Source organism: Hemicordylus capensis, chromosome 4, assembly GCF_027244095.1.
Source record: "Hemicordylus capensis ecotype Gifberg chromosome 4, rHemCap1.1.pri, whole genome shotgun sequence".
Classification (NCBI taxonomy): Eukaryota; Metazoa; Chordata; class Lepidosauria; order Squamata; family Cordylidae; genus Hemicordylus; species Hemicordylus capensis.
The window spans coordinates 30,689,374-30,711,735 of record NC_069660.1 but is presented as its reverse complement, the minus strand read 5'-3'; the positions used below and the strand labels follow the sequence as shown (position 1 = coordinate 30,711,735).

The 22,362-nt window shown below is 44.9% G+C and overlaps 1 protein-coding gene across 1 annotated transcript in view; it reads right to left on the bottom strand.

Annotated features, from left to right (window-relative positions):
- KCNB1 (potassium voltage-gated channel subfamily B member 1) overlaps nt 1-22,362 on the bottom strand; it is a 393,304-nt gene that overhangs the window by 34,480 nt on the left and 336,462 nt on the right. The window lies entirely within an intron of this gene.

Sequence of the window (22,362 nt, the reverse complement as noted above, 5' to 3'; positions counted from 1 at the left end):
CACCTATTTAAATGCAAACCAAGATAAACTCTGCTTAGCAGGGGGGAGAATTCAAGCTTGCTTCCACAAGAATGGCTCTCCACCCCCAAAGAGGAGCAGCATGGGATGCTACTGGGGGCTCAGGCACCAGCCTACACTTGTAGCAACAGTATGCATTCCCTCTTCCTCAAGCTAGCTGACTGCATGTGTATTCTGATCTCTACAGCTGGTCAAATCATTCATGAGTGAACTTCCCTTAGCTTGATTAGGAACTGGCTCAGTAATAGCAAGAGTTCTTGGTGAGCATTCAGAAAAAAGCTCAGCTGGTGTTTTTGTTTTTTTAAAAAACAACTTCTGGCTCATAATGTTGCTACGTGAGTGCTGATGGTGCAAGGGCATGCACCTTATCATAACACCCCCTAGGAATTGTATTTCTCAGTGCAGCCCCTTGGAAATGTAGCTACCCCCTGCCAAAACAAATAGCTGGAAACAGGAGAGTGGGTTTAGGGGCTGGGTGTGGGACAGCAACCACATAAAATGCTTGCAAGAAATGGTCAAGAGAACTGGTTCAAACAGAGCAGATACTCGCTAAATAAAAAACTGCTTGGTTGGGTTGGAGTAACACAGGTTGGGAACCCTTGCACTAGACCATTTCAAGCGGAAAGGTTTCACATGGCCAAAGCTTAGAGGTTGCTTTTACTGCAGTGGCACAAGATACTTTGGCACCTGAAGTGAGGCACCAAATGCTGCCTTGCCTCGCAATCCTGGTGCGGATCAGCTCCCTTCCAAAATCAGTCTTTGCAAACTTTGAAAGTGGAACAGAGAGCAAGGAAGGGGAAAGCTTGCCAGCAGCCTCCTCGTCTCTCCTCATGGGTGTTGCAAGCTTTGCAAGGCGTGTGAGGAGAGGCTTTCCGGCTTGCAAAGCTTGCAAGGGTCAGATGGGACCGAAAGAGCTGCTCCAGTGGCAGGGGGGCATCTTGCTGCCCAGCTGGTCCATTAGTAATCCGCCACCTGAGGGAACTTTGCTTCATGAAAGGGTGCCTCTGAGTCCCAGTTGCAGGGGAGTAACAGCAAGAGAGAGGGCATGCCCTCAACTCCTGCCTGTGGCTTCCAGCGGCATCTGGTGGGCCACTGTGTGAAACAGGATGCTGGACTAGATGGGCCGTGGGCCTGATCCAGCAGGGCTGTTCTTATGTTCTTATAAAGGGCTGCCTCTGAGCACGAAGGATTGTTATCACTTGACCAAAAGCAGCATCCAATGTGAACCTTCCAAATCTGCCCCACTTGCCAGAGAATATCTACATCTCTCTGAGATGACTCTAAAACATTGCTGTACAGTTGATCTTGTGCAACATATGGGGTTCAGTGCATCAGCCTTTAGGACAGGGAGCAAGGGGTTGTTGCCAAATAAGCTTAGCTGATATTATGTTTAGAGCTAGAGGGAATCTGGTACAATATCAGTGGCTGTTGCTATGCTATCTCTGGGCTTGATGCCCCCTTATACCATTACCTTGTCCTACAAATTGCCATGGCCGTATAGCGGCAATAACTCATGGGATTAGACCAATAATGATTCAACCTCCTTTAGCCCCCTTCCCCCAAGAAACTCTACTTGAATGAACATTTGCCAGGCTGTTAAATTCTTCTGATCTGGTGATGAGCTTTGTGACAGCTGTTTGCGTGACTCCACAGTCATGCAATCTCTTCGCTTATATTCTAAAGCATGTTGAAAATGGTCATCATTGTGCAAAGTTCTCTGCATTGTTGTGAAGGCCTTGTACAGCTGCTAGTGGCGATGCAATTTGTTGCCGTGGAGATAGCAGTGATGTTGCAAACAGAAGATTACAGCTTAATGTGAGGAAAGAACATCAGGAACAGAGGGAGGCTTTTTATTTTCAACAAAGATTCTTTTGCTCTGTAAATGTAACACCTGTCGTAAAATATGCAATAAAACACTTTGGTTCGCCCAACTTTTTCCATCTCCTCCTAAGCTGTTGTTTCCCTCTTTCCTCGTGTATTTTCAAAATATATTTATTATACCTTGACATTTGCTTCTCAGTCATTCTCTCCCATACAAAGAGAAAGAGAAAAACACTGAGAGTGGACAGGTTTGGACAAAATAGCCTTGGGCACACACAATAAGGATGGAGTCACACTGAGAATATGCCCACCACGATATCAATGGAGGACGTCCTGATGTGCTTTGGGCACATTCCTTGATCATGTGAGGAGGATGGTCATCTGAATCACTCCTCTGTGCATGTTGAGGGGACAATTGAGATGAACAGCCCCCTCACATGAAAAAAGAGATGTGCCAAGAGTGTGTCAATGTTGGGAATTCTTTCTGGTAAGAGAAACCCTTTTTCATTATAGCAGAATGCACAGAGGCACAACACAGCGGAATTTGGTTAGGCATGCGTGTATGCTGAGAGTAAAGTAACTTGGAGGCAGTTCATAGTTTCAAATCAGTATGAATGATATTTATTAGAAAACTCCATTCTGGATAGGAAAGTGAGGAGTTTGGATCTCTAATCTTTCTATCTATCTATCTGGATGCAGATGGATTCTGCATCTCTGCACACATGGTGTAGGGCAGAGGAGCTTGCATGTTGCAAGGTAGAAGGAACAGGAAGAAGAAGGGAGAGAGGAAGGAAGTGGCTGGAAGGAAGGAAGTGTCCCTGAGATAAGCAATCTACATTTTTTGAAGGGATAGTGTCAGAGCAGTAGAGAAAGGATGACCAATATCTTGACCCTCTAGCCCTCTGACTCACTAGTCTGTCCTCCTATGTCACTGAAACAAGAGACAGTGCATTGTCCTTCACTTCCAACACCCCCTCTCGATGTCTCGTGACTCCGTTCACAAGATTCATTTTCTCTCTCAGCTTTTCAAAGCAGGGTCTTGGTAGTGGCTTAGTGAGTAGATCTGCAAGCATTTCATTTGTTGGGCAGTAGATCAGCTTGATTACTCCATCCTTTTGCAGACTTCTCACTACATGGTACTTCACATCAATATGCTTGGTACACCTCTTTACATCTTCCTGTTTAGAAAGTTGAATGCAGCTTTGGTTGTCTTCATACACTGGTATGGGCTGTGGTACATCTATATCTAGATCCTTCAGTAGTTGACACAGCCATTGTATCTCGTGACTGCCCTGTGCAGCTGATACGTATTCTGCTTCAGTGGTTGATGATGCTGTTATGTCTTGCTTTGTGCTTGACCAGCTTATGGCTCCATCTCCATAGAAAATTATGTGACTGCTGGTGGATTTCCTTTCTGTTAGATCTCCACCCCAGTCTGCATCTACGTATGCTTCTAGTTTTGGTTGACTGTTAGCTGGTAGCTTGAGCTTAAAGTGTACAGTACCCTTCAGATACTTAACAAATCTCTTAATTGCATTCTGGTCCTTGACTGTTGGTGATGCAGTCTTTCTGCAAAGTAAGCCAACTGCTGTACTAATATCTGGCCTAGTGAGTGTACTAATGTATAAAAGCTTACCCAATGCTTCACGATATCTATGGTTGTCAGATAGTGGCTCAGTTTGATCTTTTTGCTTTATGTAGTTCACTTCCATTGGAGTTGGTGTGGGATTTGCATCTTCCAGTCTGAGCAGGTTTATCAAGTCTTTAATTTTCTTTGCACATGAGCAGGTAGCTGAGGGTAAGGGAGCACTCGCTCCTTTAACCTTGAGGCTGTTCTCATGTGCAGCCTGACCCGGGGTAGGGATGCCCCAGTGCTGCTTGCTCATGTTCGAGCATGGGCTGCTTCCAAGCTGGCCACACACAGAGACAGGAACCTAGAGTGCCCATCTCTTGGTGGAATCCCCCAATGCAGCACGTGTGTCGCACAGTGCATTGTGGGCGTCATGGAGGCTCGGCTTCAGATCTATCTGCTCTGCTCCATGCTGCACGGATCAGAGCTGATCATGTGGGAGTGTGATCCATGTTCCCACCAGCTAAACAGTGATCATCTGTAGGAGAAGGCAAGGTTTGGGAAGCCTTCTGCCCGCCCACCCTGTAGGTCATGTGAATGGCCCCTTTGTCCAACAGCCATGCTTAAAAGCTGGGCTAGATGGCACTGGTCTGCCAGGATTGGGCCCGATCAGGGAAGTTCCCACCCTAGCCCAGGCTAGGCTTTATATGAGAACAGCCTCACTATGTGAAATCCAGACATTTTTTGGAGTAATTTTTGACTAATGCATTCATTCACCTTCCGAATGATCTCCAAAAAAAGATAAGGTCACTTTTGGGTGGCCTTAGACAACAGGCATCTGTTGACTGTTTAATTTCTGCCTTTGAAATGATAACTCTGGTTAATTTGTAATTGCAAAGAAGCAGGTTTTTTTCACCCTTATCTCTGACTCAGCTGCAAATCCATCAACACAGCTATTATACAGAAAGAAACCCCTGTGAAGTGAGCTAATAGAAACGTGATTGAAGACCGCCCTTTAATGAAGATGGCTGGGGAACCTCTATGTAGCTGGTTTCACACAGAAGTCATTAGTGCCAATATAAAGCTATATTGGTCCCACAGGGTATATACCTCGTGCACTTCTTTCCCACAATTGCTATTCAGCTAAGAGCGAATGCAAATGTTACACTTGCTACAGATGTATCAGCTGGCATGATAATTGAGGTGGATCATTGCCACGAGTGGCATTCATTTTTTAAATTTAAATTGCATTCAGTTTTCAAAACAATTTAAAATGTCACTTTCAGCCTTATTAATTCTGAACAACATATTGGTGTTGTGCAATATAAGCCTAGTTGTGGAGGACATTCAAAGGTCCCCCACCCCAACCTGTGTCTGGAAAATTTCCAATGATACATCAGTTGTATAGGAAGACACACTGTGCCTTCTTCCAAAATTGTGTCATTATTCAAACTGCTCAGCCGGACAAAGGATACCAGTACTTTAAGAGAAATCATAGAGACTTACAAGCATAGCCTCTGAAATTTATTTATTTATTTATTCATTCATTCATTCAATTTCTATACCGCCCTTCCAAAAATGGCTTCCCAAAGGGCTCACAATCTAAAAAGAAACATAAGATAGACACCAGCAACAGTCACCGGAGGTACTGTGCTGGGTGTGGATAGGGCCAGTTACTCTCCCCCTATTGAATAAATAAAATCATTATGTTAAAAGGTGCCTCTTTGCCAAGTTAGCAGGGGTTAAATTAGCCACTCTGAACAACCTGCTTAAGTGGACTAAGGATGTCCACCTGAGTAGACATGATCACAATACAAACAAATACGATGCCATGAGATAAGTCTGGTGAAAAGAAACTTGGCACAATGTAACTGAATGAAACATACTGAGTTGTATTCCAACCTCTGTGGGTGGGAGTTTGCACAGGTGACTTTCTTTACTCCACCACATCCTTGAAGCAGCCCTTGCAAGACTTTCCAAAAACAGTCCTCAGAGTTGGGGGACCTGAGGCTGTGAGATCCAGCTCCAGGGTGCTTTCCAGATGAGCTGCTCAGCAGTAGCCAAATGCTTCTGTTCAGGAAAATCGCATTCAAAATGTAAATAGCAAAGTGTCCAGCTGCTGGAGCAGTCTCACGAAAACGAACAACCTGAAAAAACAGCAACTTCTAAATGCTGGATATACAATGTTATAGCACTATATTGCAGCGATTGAATTTGAAACAAGGCATCTTGCTGTCAGCGTAGGGACTGTGGTGTCACAACACAGGAAGTGTGGAAGCACACTTCAGAGAGATGCCGTGACCCCGTTGCAGGGTCTAATCTGGAAAGCGCCCTGATGGCATCGACCTTTTGCACTGGTAACCCTAATAACCACTAGGGGCATTGGGAGTTGAGATAGTTAGGGTCTTCTCTTTCCTGTTTATGTCTCCCTCGATGACCCCCTCAATCGATAGAGTGTACTCAGGAACTTCCTGGGAGAGCACTATGATGGCCACTTTCGCTGCTGCTACTGCTTCTCCTCCTGAATAAAGTAGATTAGTTTAACCTTACATGAATCTCCATGCTTATCACTTACAAGCTGTTGCCCCTGAGACTCTGTTAACTTCTGCTCTAATGGGAATGATTAAGCTCCTGAAAATACTCTACTATATAAGTAATTGCCCCCACAGAGGATGGGACAAGGCAGAGAGAGCAGCTGGGATGGGGAAATTCCTCAAAACCAAACACATGCACTTTCCATTTGCTAATGGTATAAAGAATAGGATACAATCCATACGCAGGTCCTAGCATGGATGGGACACTTTACTCAGGCCCAGGAAGCTGCAAGTCCATTACCAGGAGTGGGGTGGGGGGAGAGGTAGATTATGTAGGATCATGTTTGAAGATGTTACATAAACTTATTTCCTTTTGAGCGTTAAGCTGTTAACTGGAAGACTGTTGCTGCTCTGATGCTAAGAACTTCTCTGCATGTAGTACTCTATTTAATAACTTTATCTGGCCAATTTAACTCACCCTTGCTCAAAAGCAATATAACTCACCCTTTTCCTAATAACCGAAGAGTTTACATATTTTCAAGGAAAGTGCCACTGTTTATAATGCTGGGTAAACTGGAGAGTGTTCAGCTCAGAGTCTTGTAGGTCTGACAGGGGGCTAAACATGTGAATGTACACATGGAAATTACACTGGGGAAGGAGAAGTGTTGCAAATCTCTTTCATACCTCTGAGGAAAAAATGCTACTCACATTGCTAGGAATCTCTTTCAAAGCAGGGTTTAGGCTGGCGGAGAAATCTAAATAAACACCACAAATGACTTGCAAACATATATGATGCAGAAGGGATCTTATTTTCACATTCTACCACTGACGACACGCCTCATGACAAAATACTTTCAGTAATTACTAAGCCCCTCATTCTGTTAATTAATCTACAAAGAGCATTTGAGGCTTATATATTGGCATTGAAAGCCAGCATAGTGTAGTGGTTAGTGTGTTGGGCTAGGACCAGGAAGACCCAGGTTCGAATCCCCATTCAACCATGAAACTCCCTGGGTGACTCTGGGCCAGTTATGGATCTCTCAGCGTAACCCACCTCACAGAGTTTTTGCCAGCTGGCTTCATCCCTTTGTTCTTCTAAACACCAGGTAAAGACATTTTGGTCACTCAGGCCTTTTAATTTTTTTTAAATTTTGAGCTGTAAAATAATAATAATAATAATAATAATAATAATAATAATAATAATAATAATAATAATAAAAATTGCAAAAATCAGCTTTACTGGGAACAGCCTAATTAATTACAGTAATTAATTACAAAAAGCAGCTTTACTGGGAACAGCCTATATTCTGCGACGATATCTATAATAAAAGCAACAACATTGATAATAAAATTCAGCCATGCCAGGTCCTTGGGAAGGACTCGATGTCTGGATAAAACACCTGTCTGACTGTGTAAACAAGAAATAATAATAACAATAATACTGTTATATAATTATAATTATATTATAATTATATAACTATATAATTATATAATTACTGTTATATAATTATATAATTATAATTATACTGGCTGCGCAAGAACAGGCACTAAGAACAAATGCAATAAGAGCAAAAGTCGAAAAGTCAACAACAAACAGCAAGTGCTGCCTTTGTAAAGAAGCAGATGAAACAGTGGACCACCTAATCAGCTGTTGTAAAAAGATCGCACAGACTGACTACAAACAAAGGCATGACAAGGTAGCAGGGATGATACACTGGAACATCTGCAAAAAATACAAGCTACCTGTAGCCAAAAATTGGTGGGACCATAACATTGAAAAAGTTGAAGAAAATAAAGATGTAAAAATATTATGGGACTTCCGACTACAAACAGACAAACATCTGCCACACAATACACCAGATATAACTGTAGTCGAGAAGAAAGAAAAACAAGTTAAAATAATCGACATAGCAATACCAGGGGATAGCAGAATAGAAGAAAAAGAAATAGAGAAAATCACCAAATACAAAGATCTACAAATTGAAATTGAAAGGCTGTGGCAGAAAAAGACCAAAATAATCCCAGTGGTAATTGGCGCCCTGGGTGCAGTTCCAAAGGACCTTGAAGAGCACCTCAACACCATAGGGGCCACAGAAATCACCATCAGTCAATTACAAAAAGCAACTTTACTGGGAACAGCCTATATTCTGCGACGATATCTATAACAATTGACAATAAAATTCTGGCATCCCAGGTCCTTGGGAAAGACTCGATGTCTGGATAAAACAAACCAGTCAATAACGCCTGTCTGACTGTGTAAACAAGAAATAATAATAAAAATACTAAATAAATCAGGAGAGTTAGAAAAATCCTAAAGTCCAAACTCAATGGCAGGAACACCATACAAGCCATAAACACCTGGGTTATACCTATTATCAGATACACTGGACCCAGATAGACTGGACCCAGGCAGAGCTAGAGATGCTAGATCGAAAGACCAGGAAAATCATGCTCTGCACCCCTGCAGTGATGTAGATAGGCTATACCGCCCTAGCAGCTCAGGTGGAAGAGGAATGCTGCAAGTCCATCAAACAGTAGAGGAGGAGAAAAGAGGCCTTGAAGAATATATAAAGGACAGTGAAGAAGATGCACTTCAAATGGTCAATAATGCGAAACTATTCAACACCAATGAAAGAAAGCAGGCCTACAAGAAAGAACAAGTCAAGAACCAAGCAGAAAAATAAGCCACTGCATGGTCAATATTTGCACAAAATAAGCGGAAAATCAGACATCACCAAGACCTGGCAATGCCTTAAGAATGGGAACTTGAAGGGAGAAACAGAGGGTTTAATACTGGCTGCACAAGAACAGGCACTAAGAACAAATGCAATAAGAGCAAAAGTCGAAAAATCAACAGCAAACAGCAAGTGTCGCCTTTGTAAAGAGGCAGATGAAACCGTGGACCACCTAATCAGCTGTTGTAAAAAGATTGCACAGACTGTTGCAAAAAGTTGAAGAAGAAAAAAAGTTGAAGAAAATGAAGATGTAAAAATATTATGGGACTTCCGACTACAACAGACAAACATCTGTCACACAATACACCAGATATAACTGTAGTCAAGAAGAAAGAAAAGCAAGTTAAAATAATCGACATAGCAATACCAGGAGATAGCAGAATTGAAGAAAAAGAAATAGAAAAAATCACCAAATACAAAGATCTACAAACTGAAATTGAAAGGCTGTGGCAGAAAAAGACCAAAGTGATCCCAGTAGTAATTGGCACCCTAGGTGCAATTCCAAAACAACTTGAAGAGCACCTCAACACCTCAAGGGCCACAGAAATCACCATCAACTAATTACAAAAAGCAACTTTACTGGGAACAGCCTATATTCTGCGACGACATCTATAATAACAGCAACAACATTGATAATAAAATTCAGCCATGCCAGGTTCTTGGAAAGGACTCGAAGTCTGGTAAACCCCTCTTGTATTCCACCAAACAAAACTACAGGGCTCTTGGGTGTCTTGACGGCACACTTTACCTTTATGATTTAATGTATTGTGTGTTTTTATCTCATGTTTTAATGTTGTGTTGTAAGCTGCCCAGAGAATAATTTGTTATGGGGTGGCTAGCAAATAAAGTTTATTATTATCACGCTATTTACACACAGTCTACCAGAGGTTATCTACTGGATTTGGTACTTTAATTATCAGGCCCTTTCCAAGGGTCTAGGATAACTTAAGAAAAATTAAGGATAGCGCCGTAGTATTTGTGCTGTCCCAAATAGTGTGGCCTAATGCCGGAGCAAACAGGGAGAGGCCCTGATGTAGAATCATTAGCATGATAAGAGGCATGGTCTCTTCAGAAATGCAGATTTATCTCTGCAGGGGACTTTCCCCCCTCCCATTGGTTAGGAAGGAAAACACTGACGCCTGCCATGTGTACTTGCAAAAATGAAACAAGAACAAAGGGGAGGGGCTGCTTCCCTCAATGTCGCGAGTGTACTTTGAAGTGGCTTCGCTCAACATTTACTCCGAAGCTTGAAGCCAAGTGCGAATCACCTGGAGGTTATTATGGAATAACCAGCGCCTTTCCCTGTTTGCTCTGGCATTTTCAGAAAAGGTAGCTTAAAACCAGCATTTAAAAAATCTGGAAATTTATGTATTTATTTATTTTACATTTTATATCCCGCTCTTCCTCCAAGGAGCCCAGAGCGGTGTACTACATACTTAGGTTTCTCCTCACAACAACAACCCTGTGAAGTAGGTTAGGCTGAGAGAGAGGTGACTGGCCCAGAGTCACCCAGCTAGTTTCACGGCTGAATGGGGATTTGAACTCGGGTCTCCCCGGTCCTAGTCCTGCACTCTAGCCACTACACCACGCTGGCTTGGGATAAGCTAGAATTCTCATCACAAAGTCTGACTTGTGTGTAGAGTGGTTCCAAGGATCTCGTCGGGAGTTCAGGGTAAGTTTTGCTGGTGTGTGAACATACACACTCTCTCCCAAAGGAGATTCGGGGCAGAAGCCCTGTCTGTAAAGCCTTCGGGCAACTTTCTATGCTCATAGATACACAAACACTCTCTTTTCACCTTCTACCCATTAATGAAGAAGTGTGAACTATCTGAGCCCTGCTTTTCCTCACTCCTCGGGACATTCTAGATGGCTCTGTGACTGCAAGGGTCAGAGTTGTTGGGAGTGGGGCTTGGAATAACTGCTAGCGGCAGAAAAAGACTATATTATATAAAGGAAGTTATGCACACTTTTGGGGGATGCGTATGCTCAGTTCACACTGACCTGTTTAGAAACAACAGGAAAATGAGGATGGCTTATTTCAAGCATGAACGTCTACAGAAATCCTTTCTTTTCAGACAAAATTATCTGTTGATATATTCTTTTGAATGTGTGCTCTTGCCAGAGTAATGTCTCTCAGCAAAACTATATTACATGCCATTGACGCAGGGTCAGTTCTGTGTTTGTAAGACGATTTTCCTTTTCTCTTAGCACACATCAGCCACATGGCTTGCGTTTTTGTCACATAACAGCTCAACAGATGGTCGATTGAAGCTAGGCCTGAAGATTCATTCATATCCATCCATCAGGCTGCATTTTGACATTCAAAGCCACAATATTAATAGTAGATAATACAGGTTTCCTGGAAGCAAGGGATGACAATTTGAAAACAGATACATTACAAATCAAATGGGATCCGCTTGGATATTAAAAAAAAATTAAAATTGCAGTGTTTAAAATAAGACACAAGTGAGACTAATATTATAATTGTAAATTCAACAGTATGAATGTTCCATGTGCTAGTGGGGATTTTAATCTTGTTAGGAAGTGAGATATGGAACAGAATTTGAAGCAGGAGGCAAAGCGATTTGACTCAGATTTCAAAATCTGGTTGAGCAGCTGAGGATGTTGCTGCTAGGCAAGTCCACAAAATGGGAGATGTAGAACAGGAAGTGATGATGGACACAATCCAGAACGCGATGTCAGGCGTGGGCTTGCAGGACTTTAACATTTGTTTCTTGGAACAGCAAAGCTTCAGCCCTTATCACAACAAACTGGATTTGAAATGTTCCTGTTTCTGGTGGTTGCCATGAGGTGGGAAAGGCTGCTACACTGAAGGAGAAACCCAAAGCTTCTCTGGGGAATGCAGACCTATTCACATGGCGCTCTGGATTTTGTGGCTGAGAATCCTCTAGAGCCGAGGTTCCCAACCAGTGGCACTCCAGATATTGCTGAACTACAACTCCCATCATGCTCAGCCACAATAAATTGAAGCTGGGGCTGATGGGAGTTGTAGTTTAGCAATATCTGGAGTGCTCTAGAACAGGGATTCCAAATCTTGGGTCCCCCGATGTCATTGGACTACATTCCTATGATCTCCAGCCATAATGGCCATTGTGACTGTGGATGATGGGAGCTGTAGTCCAACAATATCAGAGGAATATCATGACTGGAAACCCAACCTCTAGAAAAAATGAAGAGAGAGGAGGCCCTCAAGCTGGGTTTGAAAGTAGTAGCGTATTTATATGATTGAAAGTAGCAGTGTATTTATGAGAACTGCCCAGTGTATTTCTTCCAATGGTCTTCCATAGGGGCGCTAAAGCAAACAGCGTTGATGAAATGAGTAGGCATTAAGATGAATGCAAAGTGATTCATTGCTGTCTTTGGATGTGAAATATATATGCTTTAGTATTGTATAAACAACTCAGAATATGTAGTAATCAACATTCATGCAACATCATAAAACACTACCCATATATCAAAACTGTGGAAGGATGAACAGTGATAGTCAGTTTTAACAAGATAAATGTCATATTAGTTATACCAGAATGAGCTGTTTGACTCTTATCCCTATTTCTTTTAGAAATACTGCTAAAACTCTAATACAAAAAGATTAAACCACTCAGGAATGGGTCTCAGAGTATCTTAAAGTGTAACATGAGCAACACATTGGGAACAACATGCTACTTTTATTCAGATACTTTCCAGGTATGATTGTACAGGATACTTGGTTCTAAATTCTTGCCCGAATTATTAATGCCTGTGATATTGGGGGCTTTGTATCTTATGTCTTACTCAAGGTTCACTTTCAGGTACTCCTCTGAGGCTGGTTTTTGAATATTTTATTCTACTGACTAGGGTTTTATATAGCAAAAATGTTGAAAAGGTTTTCCCCTTTGAATAAGAGACAAATGGGGTCAAAGGAATTCTCTTTCCCACACAGCAGTATTCCACCATTTTGTGAATCTTTGTTAGACTTAGACTGGGGAGATCTGAATTCCTTTTGCATCTGGTCATTCTCTCATTCACATGTTTGAGGCTGAACCTACTAAAAGCAAGTTCTAAGATGAATGAAGAATCTTCATAGATTCTAAAAAGATCCTTGCCTTACAGACTGAAATCTAACACTGTGTAGAAAAATGTAAGCTGCAGCCATCTAATGGTAGAAACAGGTACTGGCAGGTACTGTTGGGAAACCCAAGAGATGCGTTGCTGAAAAGGAATTGTATATGCATATTAGGTAGAGTTGTATTACAAGTCTAATAGTGGAAGTGTATATAATATGTTAAATGAACACACGTATGCTTGGAGTTATTTGTGGCTATTCCCAATCATCCTTTTCTGAGTCTTGACTAACGAGGGTCAAAGTGGCCTTGGAGCAGGAACAAACAGATACGGGACGTGGAGGTGGAGCAAAAGAGTGCAACAGTAAGTCATTGCTTTTCTTGCCATTGCTAATAGAAGGGTTGAGTCTCTGTACTGGTTGAAATTACAAATCAGTGGATCATCCCTATTGGCTGAACCTGTGAAGACCAGATGAATTGTAAACTGCCTACAGCCTTTTGAGTCAGGCGGTATATAAAATAAAATAACTGGAAGCTGCTTGCCACCACCAGCTGGATTTGACTTATGATACCCCTAATCTTTGTTTATAGAGACAGAGCAATCATAGGCATTCTGACCAATAGGCTGCCATCCTGGATGGCTTGTAAGTAAGGACAAAGAACACAGACTTACCTGGGTTTGTCTAGACTTTGGGAGGGGAGTGAGGCCTTTTGGATTTGTGAGATATAAAGGTGGTCTTGTTTACATCATTGCTTCTGTTTGGTAACTTAACTCAATATGGTTGCTTAACCCTATCTCAGGTATGCGGGTGGATGGGGAAGCAATTGTAGCGAATAGCGGATTTAAGCCCAGCCTTTGTCTCAAAGCAAGCCCATGTGGGGGAAAGAGAAATGCTGCATCATTTCCTCCACCTTTGCTCAACAAAGGCTGTTCTTTAAAACTTAAATTGCTCCTTTAGTAGTTCAATCGCTGCCACCACACCCACTTTTTAACAGAGTTTATCCTCCCCCCACCCGGTGTGGGTGAAATTCCAGAGAAACTCTCCTTCTTTACCAATGGAAAAATACAGAAAACCTTCCATGTGCAGCCTACACATGAAGAGAATACTTGGTTGTGTGAGTTGCTGAGCAATCAACATTGAGGCATGTCTGCATAAGAGTAGAATCCCTCCCCCCCCCCAGTTAAAAATCCACTCGGAGGCAGGTAAGAATATAAAGAACCAAAAGAGAAAAACTTTATTCAAAATACAACAGACTGCTTCAGTCTGAGGCACTCTCAGTTTTGAGTTACTGGTAAAAAAAAAATACTCAGTACTTTACAAGATTATTTCCAAAGATCACTCTAGCTGGTGTTTGGAGTGTCACACTTTAAAATCGTGGTTACCCAGCTGCAAGGATAATACAGAAAGCATGCCCAGGTGCAAGGAACCTACCTTTACAGTGTACAGAGACTTCTACAAAGCCCTGGCTGGATAAAAGGGCTCAGGCTCAGTTCCTCTTTGTTACATTACAGATAAAAACACAATAAACCAATTGTAAGGATTTGCAAAAGCACAAAATCAAAAGAAATCTAATGCAGGCTATCTAACACATGGTTCCCTGGCTAAACCTTCCCCCAAAGCCAAAGCCCTGGCTTCCCTCCTGAACTCACCAAAACCATGGTAGAGACTTCAGGCTCCTGTAGAGCTCCTAGTTGCCGCCATTGCCAGGCAACCTGTTTGCCCTGCCTGGCTCCAACTGAGGACAAAGAACCCTCTTCACTTCCTGTCACCAGGTCCTCCAGGAGCTGCCCACCATGTGCTGAGTGGTTGATCCCTAGAGGTTACTGCCTGACAGACAGGACAGGGTTCACTTCTGGTTCACTCTTTAGAGGAGGGGAGGGCTGATCACCACAACCCCTATCCAAATTGGGATTTTTCTTGGTGGGGGCTTCAGCCAGAATGGAGTAATAGAAGCAGAGTAACTCATAGCCACTTGAACCTGACCCTTGGTCCAGGGTTACAGAATGGGAATCATGAAGGGTTACAGAATGGAATCATACATAGGCCAATTGACCATGGAATAAGTCATAATTGAGCTAATGCACGGTAGACTTGGATATATAAAAACACAAGCTGCTTTTCCTTTCTTTCCCTCCCTTTTATAAAGCTGGCATTAATCCAGTTAAAAAATCTCTCTACCTGTTCTTTTATATCTGGCATAAGGTGCTTAGAAAACTTGAGTGTGACATTTGTCTAATTTTAGAAAGAAGGGAGTGAGACAGCAATAAGGGGGTGTTGTGGGTATGGGCAAGAAAGCGGAGTGCCTTTTCAAGGAGTTCCTTGGAAACACAAAGCCATGCCCTCCTGTGCTGATGAGCTTTAGGGAATCTTTATCTGCAGTCAATGCAGAAGGAAACGTTTGGTACCCTGCTGCAGCATTTCCCTTTTTACCCCTTGAAGTTAATAGAAAAATAAATGACAGCAGAGAACAGAGTAGCCAGGCAGGAGGTGCTCTTTACTTGAAAAGCTTGAGTCCTACTTAAGTTCACAATAAAGGGGAAAGGGAGGGAGAGGCATGGAAGAAGCCCGGGAAAAGCAGAAATTAATTGCTTGCGAAAGCCAGTGAATCTTGAACCACCAGGTCTCTTTTTTTGGATTTTGGACCTGAGGAGTCTGTAGCCAAAGGTCTCTCTTTGTGCAAAGCAAGGTGTTAGTAAGTTGACCTTCCTGGCGTAACTGAAAATGACAAATGTGTTGAAACTCATCACCATGTGCTAAAGTTAAGGCTGGCATACTGTGCAATTTCCATCTGGCTTGTAACGGAAGAGCACAAGGGTGCTCTCGTGCAAATGCGGGAAATGGTGCAAATGCAGTTGCATGATCGGCCACAAGAGCTGGTTTTGTGGTAGCAAGCATGAATTGTCCCCTTCACTAAGCAGGGTCTGCCCTGGTTTACATTTGAATGGAAGACTACATGTGAGAGTATCTATATTATTTCTCCAAGACGGGCCATGCATGGCGACGTGGTAGGAAGGAGGCGATTGGCTGAGTTCGCAAGCAGAAGCACCTGATTGGGCAGTGGGGATTCCATAGGCAGATAGGGAGAAGGAGCCTGTGAGAGCAGAAGCACCTTGGTGATTGGGCAGTGGGGATTCCCTATGCAGATAAGGAGGAGGGGCCTGTGATGGTTAAGGTCAGTTTGAATGCAGCTGTTACTGGTCGGAAGATGTTCTGGATATAAAAGGATAGCAGGCAGGGGTCTGCAAAAAGACTGGTCGTGAGGGAGGAAAGAGCCCCTTCAGGAGAAGGAGGATGCCGTTGTGTAAATGAACAAAATCTGTTAACTCAGGGAGGGAGGCAGAAAAAACATGAAGGGAGGGGGAAGAAAGAGTGGGGAAGAGCGAGTGGAGGAGAGAGAAAGAAAAAGAAGGGAGGCGGAAGAGAGACAGAAGGGAGGGCAAGGGATGGGCCTGAGCCTGTCAGCAGCTTGAGGGGAATGAGTGGCCATGGCGGCACTGGCAGCAAGGAAGGGTCCAGGCAACCACTGCTGCTGTTTGGGGCTACTGAGGCCATTGCAAGAGGGAGGCAGTCAGGCAAGGGATGGGCCTGGGCCTGTCAGCGGCCTGAGGGGAACGAGCAGCCATGGTGGTGGCGGCAGCGAGGAACTACCTGGTTAACCACTGCTGTTGCTCCTGAAGGGAGGAGCAGGAGCAGGGCTCGGGTGAGGGTGGGGAGGTCTCTGGGGATAGGGGGCTGCAGCTTGGCCAATAGGCAGCAGCAAGGCTGCAGCCATGACCAAGAAGGGTGAGGAGGATGGAAGCAACAGGATGGAGGAGGAGCAGGAGTTCAGACCAGGTGAGGGTGGGAAGATCTCTGAGTTGAGGGGAGCAATCAAGTACTAACGCGCAGATGCTCTAGAGCGTGCAAGAGTTCCAGCATTGAAGTGGAGAGAAAGAATGGCTGCGGTCAGGATGCAGAGGTGGAGGGCTGGCAGGCAAAGCCCCTCCGGCCAAAAGAGGTGGGTGGATGGCAGGTGAAGCTCCGCTGGCCAGAAAGAGGAGGCGATGGTGGGGAGAAATGATGGCGGTGGTGAGGAGGTGAGCAGACGGCGGGCAAAGTCCTACCAGCCGGGAGGAGAAGGTGGGAGGCGGTGGTGGGATGGCCTGGCCCTGGTCGGCCCAATGGGGAGAGCTACGGGGGGGGGAGCTGCGGGGGGGGAGTGAGCAAGGGAGCTGCGGGGGAGAGAGCGAGCGAGGGAGCTGCGGGGGAGAGAGCGAGCGAGGGAGCTGCGGGGGGAGAGCGAGCGAGGGAGCTGCGGGGGAGAGAGCGAGCGAGGGAGCTGCGGGGGAGAGAGCGAGCGAGGGAGCTGCGGGGGGAGAGCGAGCGAGGGAGCTGCGGGGGAGAGAGCGAGCGAGGGAGCTGCGGGGGGAGAGCGAGCGAGGGAGCTGCGGGGGGGAGAGCGAGGGAGCTGCGGGGGGAGAGCGAGCGAGGGAGCTGTGGGGGGAGAGCGAGCGAGCTGCAGAGGGGGGAGGGCGAGCGAGGGAGCTGCGGGGGGAGGGAGAGCGAGTGAGCTGCGGGGGGAGGGAGGGCGAGCGAGCTGTGGGGGGGGAGGGCGAACGAGCGAGAGAGCTGCGGGGGGGAGAGCGAGCTGCGGGGGGGAGAGTGAACTGTGGGGGGAGAGCGAGCTGCGGGGGGGAGAGCGAGCGAGCTGCGGGGGGATGTCACAGGCTCAGTACACAACTGCACAGATGCTCTGTGCGGGGTCAGCTAGTTGTAAGATATTCCTCTTAGGGGCTGCTCTGGAAAGAGCATCTGCAGGCTTGCATGCAGAAGGTTCCAAGTTCCCTCCCTGGCATCTCCAAAATAGGGCTGAGAGAGACTCCTGTCTGCAGCCTTGGAGAAGCCTCTGCCAGTCTGTGTTGACAATACTGAGCGAGGTGGACTCAGTATAAGGCAACTTCCTATCTTCCTATGATTGTGCAACTGCATCTGTGCAATTTCCTATGACTGTGCAAGAGTGATCTTAAGCTCAAAGGTTGCCAATAACCTTTATTTTAAAACAAAGCACAACATCACTCAGTGTTCACATCTGTCTAAGGAGAAAGAGGGTAGAGAAGGGTTGTACACATAGGTCTGATCCAGGAGCTAGGCTGTGCTAATTTCCATTATAACTTTTAATAGCTACAAAGTTTCTAGGATTTTGCATGGGGCTTCCCCACCCCTCTGCAAACATCAGTGTATCTACATTCCTAAATTGCATTAGGAATGGTTTCTTAAACAATTAGAATTGGAAATCCATGTCACAGCAGCGCTGGTTGTATATTAATGGGCACACGTTTGATTGCAAATGGTTTAATGAGTGTATTTAAACCATTTACAACGAAGCGTGCGTGTGTTGGAATTAAGCATATGCCATTTTCTGGAGTGCTGCATGTGTATATAATTGTTTTGTGCTATGTACACTTTGTCAGGAATTTATTCCAACTCCGTACACCATTTCTATAAATAACCTCCCTGGTAATTTCCCTGAAATTCTGTTAATTTTCATCAGCTGGGGAAAATAAAACAAGGCAATGCAACCAAAGATAAGCACCCACAAGGCTGCAATTCTGTGCATGCTTGCTTGGCAGTCAGTCCCACTGAATTACTTCCAAATAATTATGTACCGGGCTTCAAATTGAGCAATGGGGCTTAAAAGTGTTTAGAACATAAGAAAAGCCCTGCTGGATCACGCCAAGGCCAACCAGTTCAGCATCTAGGCTCATACAGCGGCAAACTGGGTGGTGCTCTTGAGAAGCCTGCAAGTGAGGAAAATAGTGCTCCCTAGGATGTGGTGTTCAGGGGCATGCCACTTCTGATCCTGATGGAAGTACATGAGGTCATTCACACGACCGGGTAGGCAAGGTGGAAGGCTAGTGGAGCTTTCCTTCTCCCCAGTCGAGCAATGGCTTTCTTCTGGGAGCACGGTCACCACGCTCCCAGATGAGCAGTTCTGCCGGGAGCAACACGGATGAATCTCTGCACTGCTCCCAGCAGCACTGGTGAACAGTGGCCGGGACTCATTATCCCAACCTCTAGGAATCCCACAATGCACCGCGAGACACGGGCAATGCATTGGGGAATTCCAAGATATGGACTCTCTAGACCAGGGATTCTCAACGTTGGGTCCCTAGATGCTACTGGACTTCAACTCCCATAATCCCCAACCAAAGGCCAGTAGGGCTGGGGATTATGGGAGTTGAAGTCCAAAAACATCTGGGGACCCAACGTTGAGAATCCCTGCTCTAGACTCCTGTCACTGTGTGCAGCCGGGCTGGGAGCAGCCTGGCTCGCACATGAGGAAGTAGCCCAGGTTTAGGGAGCACTTGCTCCCTAAACCTTGGCTAGCAGCCAGGCTAAGAAGCTGTGCTGGCCTGCTGGGATTGGGTCCATTTTTATTTATTTTTGGTTCTCACATGCAGCCTAACCCAGCCTGGGCATCCCTAGCCTGGGTTTATTGAGGGTTGTTAATTTTACCCCCAGTAGGTAAACAGCAGAGCACCAAGGAAGAGCACACATTCCAGTTACAGAGAAGGGCGCAGAGGGTGGTTTAGTTGTTGCAGCTATTTAGAGAAATCACATGGAGATTCTTGTAGAACTAAATACTAGAAGGCATCATCTCATACTGTGCAGGAGATTTGCCAAGGGAGCAAGAGGTTGCTGGTTCAAATCCCCACTGGTATGTTCCCCACTATGGGAAACACCTATATTGGGCAGCAGCAATATAGGAAGATGCTGAAAGGCATCATCTCATACTGGGTGGGAGATGGCAATGGTGAACCCCTCCTGTATTCTACCAAAGAAAAACTACAGGGCTCTATGGTTGCCAGGAGTTGACCAACTCGATGGCACACTTTACCTTTACACTTGGATAGGAAAGACCTAATCCTAATCTAAAGGACTACATAATGAATAGGTAAGGAGGGAGAGAGATGTTTCCATCTACTCTCTAAGAGGAAAGGAAGGATTGTGGGGCTCAACAGGAAATACCTGAAGAGTTAGTATCAAGGGTCATAGAGTAGAGACAGATAGAACAGTTAGGGAGACCCTTACTCACTACCTCTACTCCCAGTGCCCCTAGTGGTCAAAGGTCGATGCACTGGAACTCCATCTCCAACAGGGTTCAACTGTGCATGCAAACAGCGTCAATAGCTACAAAGGCTACTAGATAGCCCTATCCTCCGTGAATATCTGTCTATTCCCCTTTTAAAACAATGCAGATTGGTGGCCATCACATATTGGCCATCACACACCCAACACCCTACACGTTAAGTGCTGTAGGGCCAGCTTAGGGGTGGGTGAGCTGGGCAATTACCCAGGGCACCAGCCTGAAGGGGGCAATGAGCTTGCATTAGCCACCCAAATTGCAGCAACACTGGTAAACGAACCATGGAGGGGGAGGGACGCTGAAGGCACTTCTCGACCAGAGCACTATTTATCATAGGGCCAGCCCTATGCATCTGAAGGAGGGTGCCAAATGCATCATTCCCCCACACACAATACTGCCATCCCTTACCCTCTTATCTGGCTGTTCCTGTCATGTTGCTTCTTTTGATCACTGTTTTTGTTCACGATCAGGGTTGGCACTCACAGGATCGCCAACCATCACGCTTACTCCACTGTTCTGTTCAAACAGCAGCACTGTAAGTATGGTCGTCAAGCATGTGTGGGGGGCAGGGCAGGTGGGCGAGATTTCCTCCCTGTTTTCCCCCTCACAAGCAGCACTTCTAGTAATGATTTATTATGTCTGAAGATGGCTCAGGTCATTGCCTGTGACTGATTCTCTGTTAACCGGCTGGGGTGTGTGTGTGTGTGGAGATTGGGGTTCATTTTGGTGAATGACTTTCAGAAAAAAGCAAGGCTGAAATGGTCAAGTTTAACAAGACAATTAATTTTAGACAAGATTCAAGGCATATAGATAGCATCACTGTAATTGACTATGGTAATAAGGAAGTGCCTGATATGCTCCTTGCTTTGATCTTTGCGTATGCTAATTATTGTGGGACACGTCTAACTAATAACACATTGGTTGTTTCTGCTGTTGTTCAGAAATGATAAAACGATTCAGTTGGCAGGATGGGCACAGACATGCACAGTTAATTAGGTTTTTCTCCAAAAGAAATTACACACTAGAATAATGTGTCCAGAGTGCCATGGGAACTATAATTTCTCATTGCTATGGTAAATGGGACAGGGAGGAATGTGCTTGGTGTTACAAACTAGTTGAAGAACAAAAAAATTCCAATGTTTCCTGCCTTTTCAAAGCAGAGGTGAAGGTTATTTTTCTACAGAACTTGCAAAGCAAAGTACTTGATAGGCCACACTCATTCCATTTCCCTTTTGAAAATGCATGTAGGGTCCAAGCAGGGATTTTAAAGGTCAGAGAGTGAATTCTGTGTGTATCCCTGTGATTTCTCAACCGTCAGATTTCACATTGCACTGTGTTTTACATCTTTCATCCCTTAGAAACCACTGTTGGGGTTTGTCCTTGAAACATAACATTCTGGGAGAAATTCAGAACTGGGAAGTTTGTAATATGAACTCCACTAGTTTGAAAAGCCCCATCTGAATATGAGCCAATCAGGGGTGTAAATATAATAGGGCAAGGAGAGACAGTTGTCTGGGGGGGCCACTGCCTGGGGGAGGGGCCCAGAGGCAAGTCACATGACTGACTCCCCCAGCCATGCACCCGCCCGGGCTTCCTTCAGTTGTATTCATCCTCCGAAACGGATGTAAGTGTTAAGACCTGGAACTACCAGAACAGCATGTCTTTCTCTAGTACCATTAAATGACTTGCATCGTCCACAGTTTTGCTTTTTGTAACCACTATTCAGCCTCATTTAAGATTTCTTTTTTTCATGAGCTGAGCTTCATTCAGTGAGGGGGGTGGGAGCCAATCACATACTCTTCCAAATCTGGCCTGGCAGTAATGGGGCAACAGCAGTAATGGAACAGTTGAAGCATCTCTGGAGGCCTCTGTGTGAAGCCTTCTTCCTTAGTATACTGTACATAGAATGCTGCCACAGCAGCATCCCAGGCACCAGAGAGCCTGGGAAAATACAGTTTATCCAGGGTGTCCGAGGTGAAGATGCTCTCCTTTTGACTTTTGGGGGGGTGGGGGAGTTTGATCATCAGACCACTTTCATTCTTGCTTCAAGGGAGACAAGAAAGATGTGTGTTATGCATTTTTCTCCACCACTCCTTCCAAGCAGATATGAGGGTTGTTCACATGATGACTTGACCCTTGGGTTGGAGCTCAAGTCAAAATTTCAATACTATCGAGCATAATATCCTTCTGGAGCGTCTGAGGGGGTTGCGGGTGGGAGGCATTGCTTTGCAGTGGTTCCACTCCTACCTTTCAGGCCGATTCCAAATTGCCTCCTTAAGACAAGGAGGCATCCTGCCCTCTTGGTCGCTTATATTTGGTCTTTTCCACACAAGCATAAAACAGCCTTGCAAGCCATCGCTTGATACAGCAATCCCCAGATGATGAATATGCATATGTGAATTCATCCCCAAAGTGTGTAAACACATTACAATGCAATAGTTATTGGCACTTTGTTTATGTAATTAAGAATTCCATTTTTAATGACCTGGGATTCT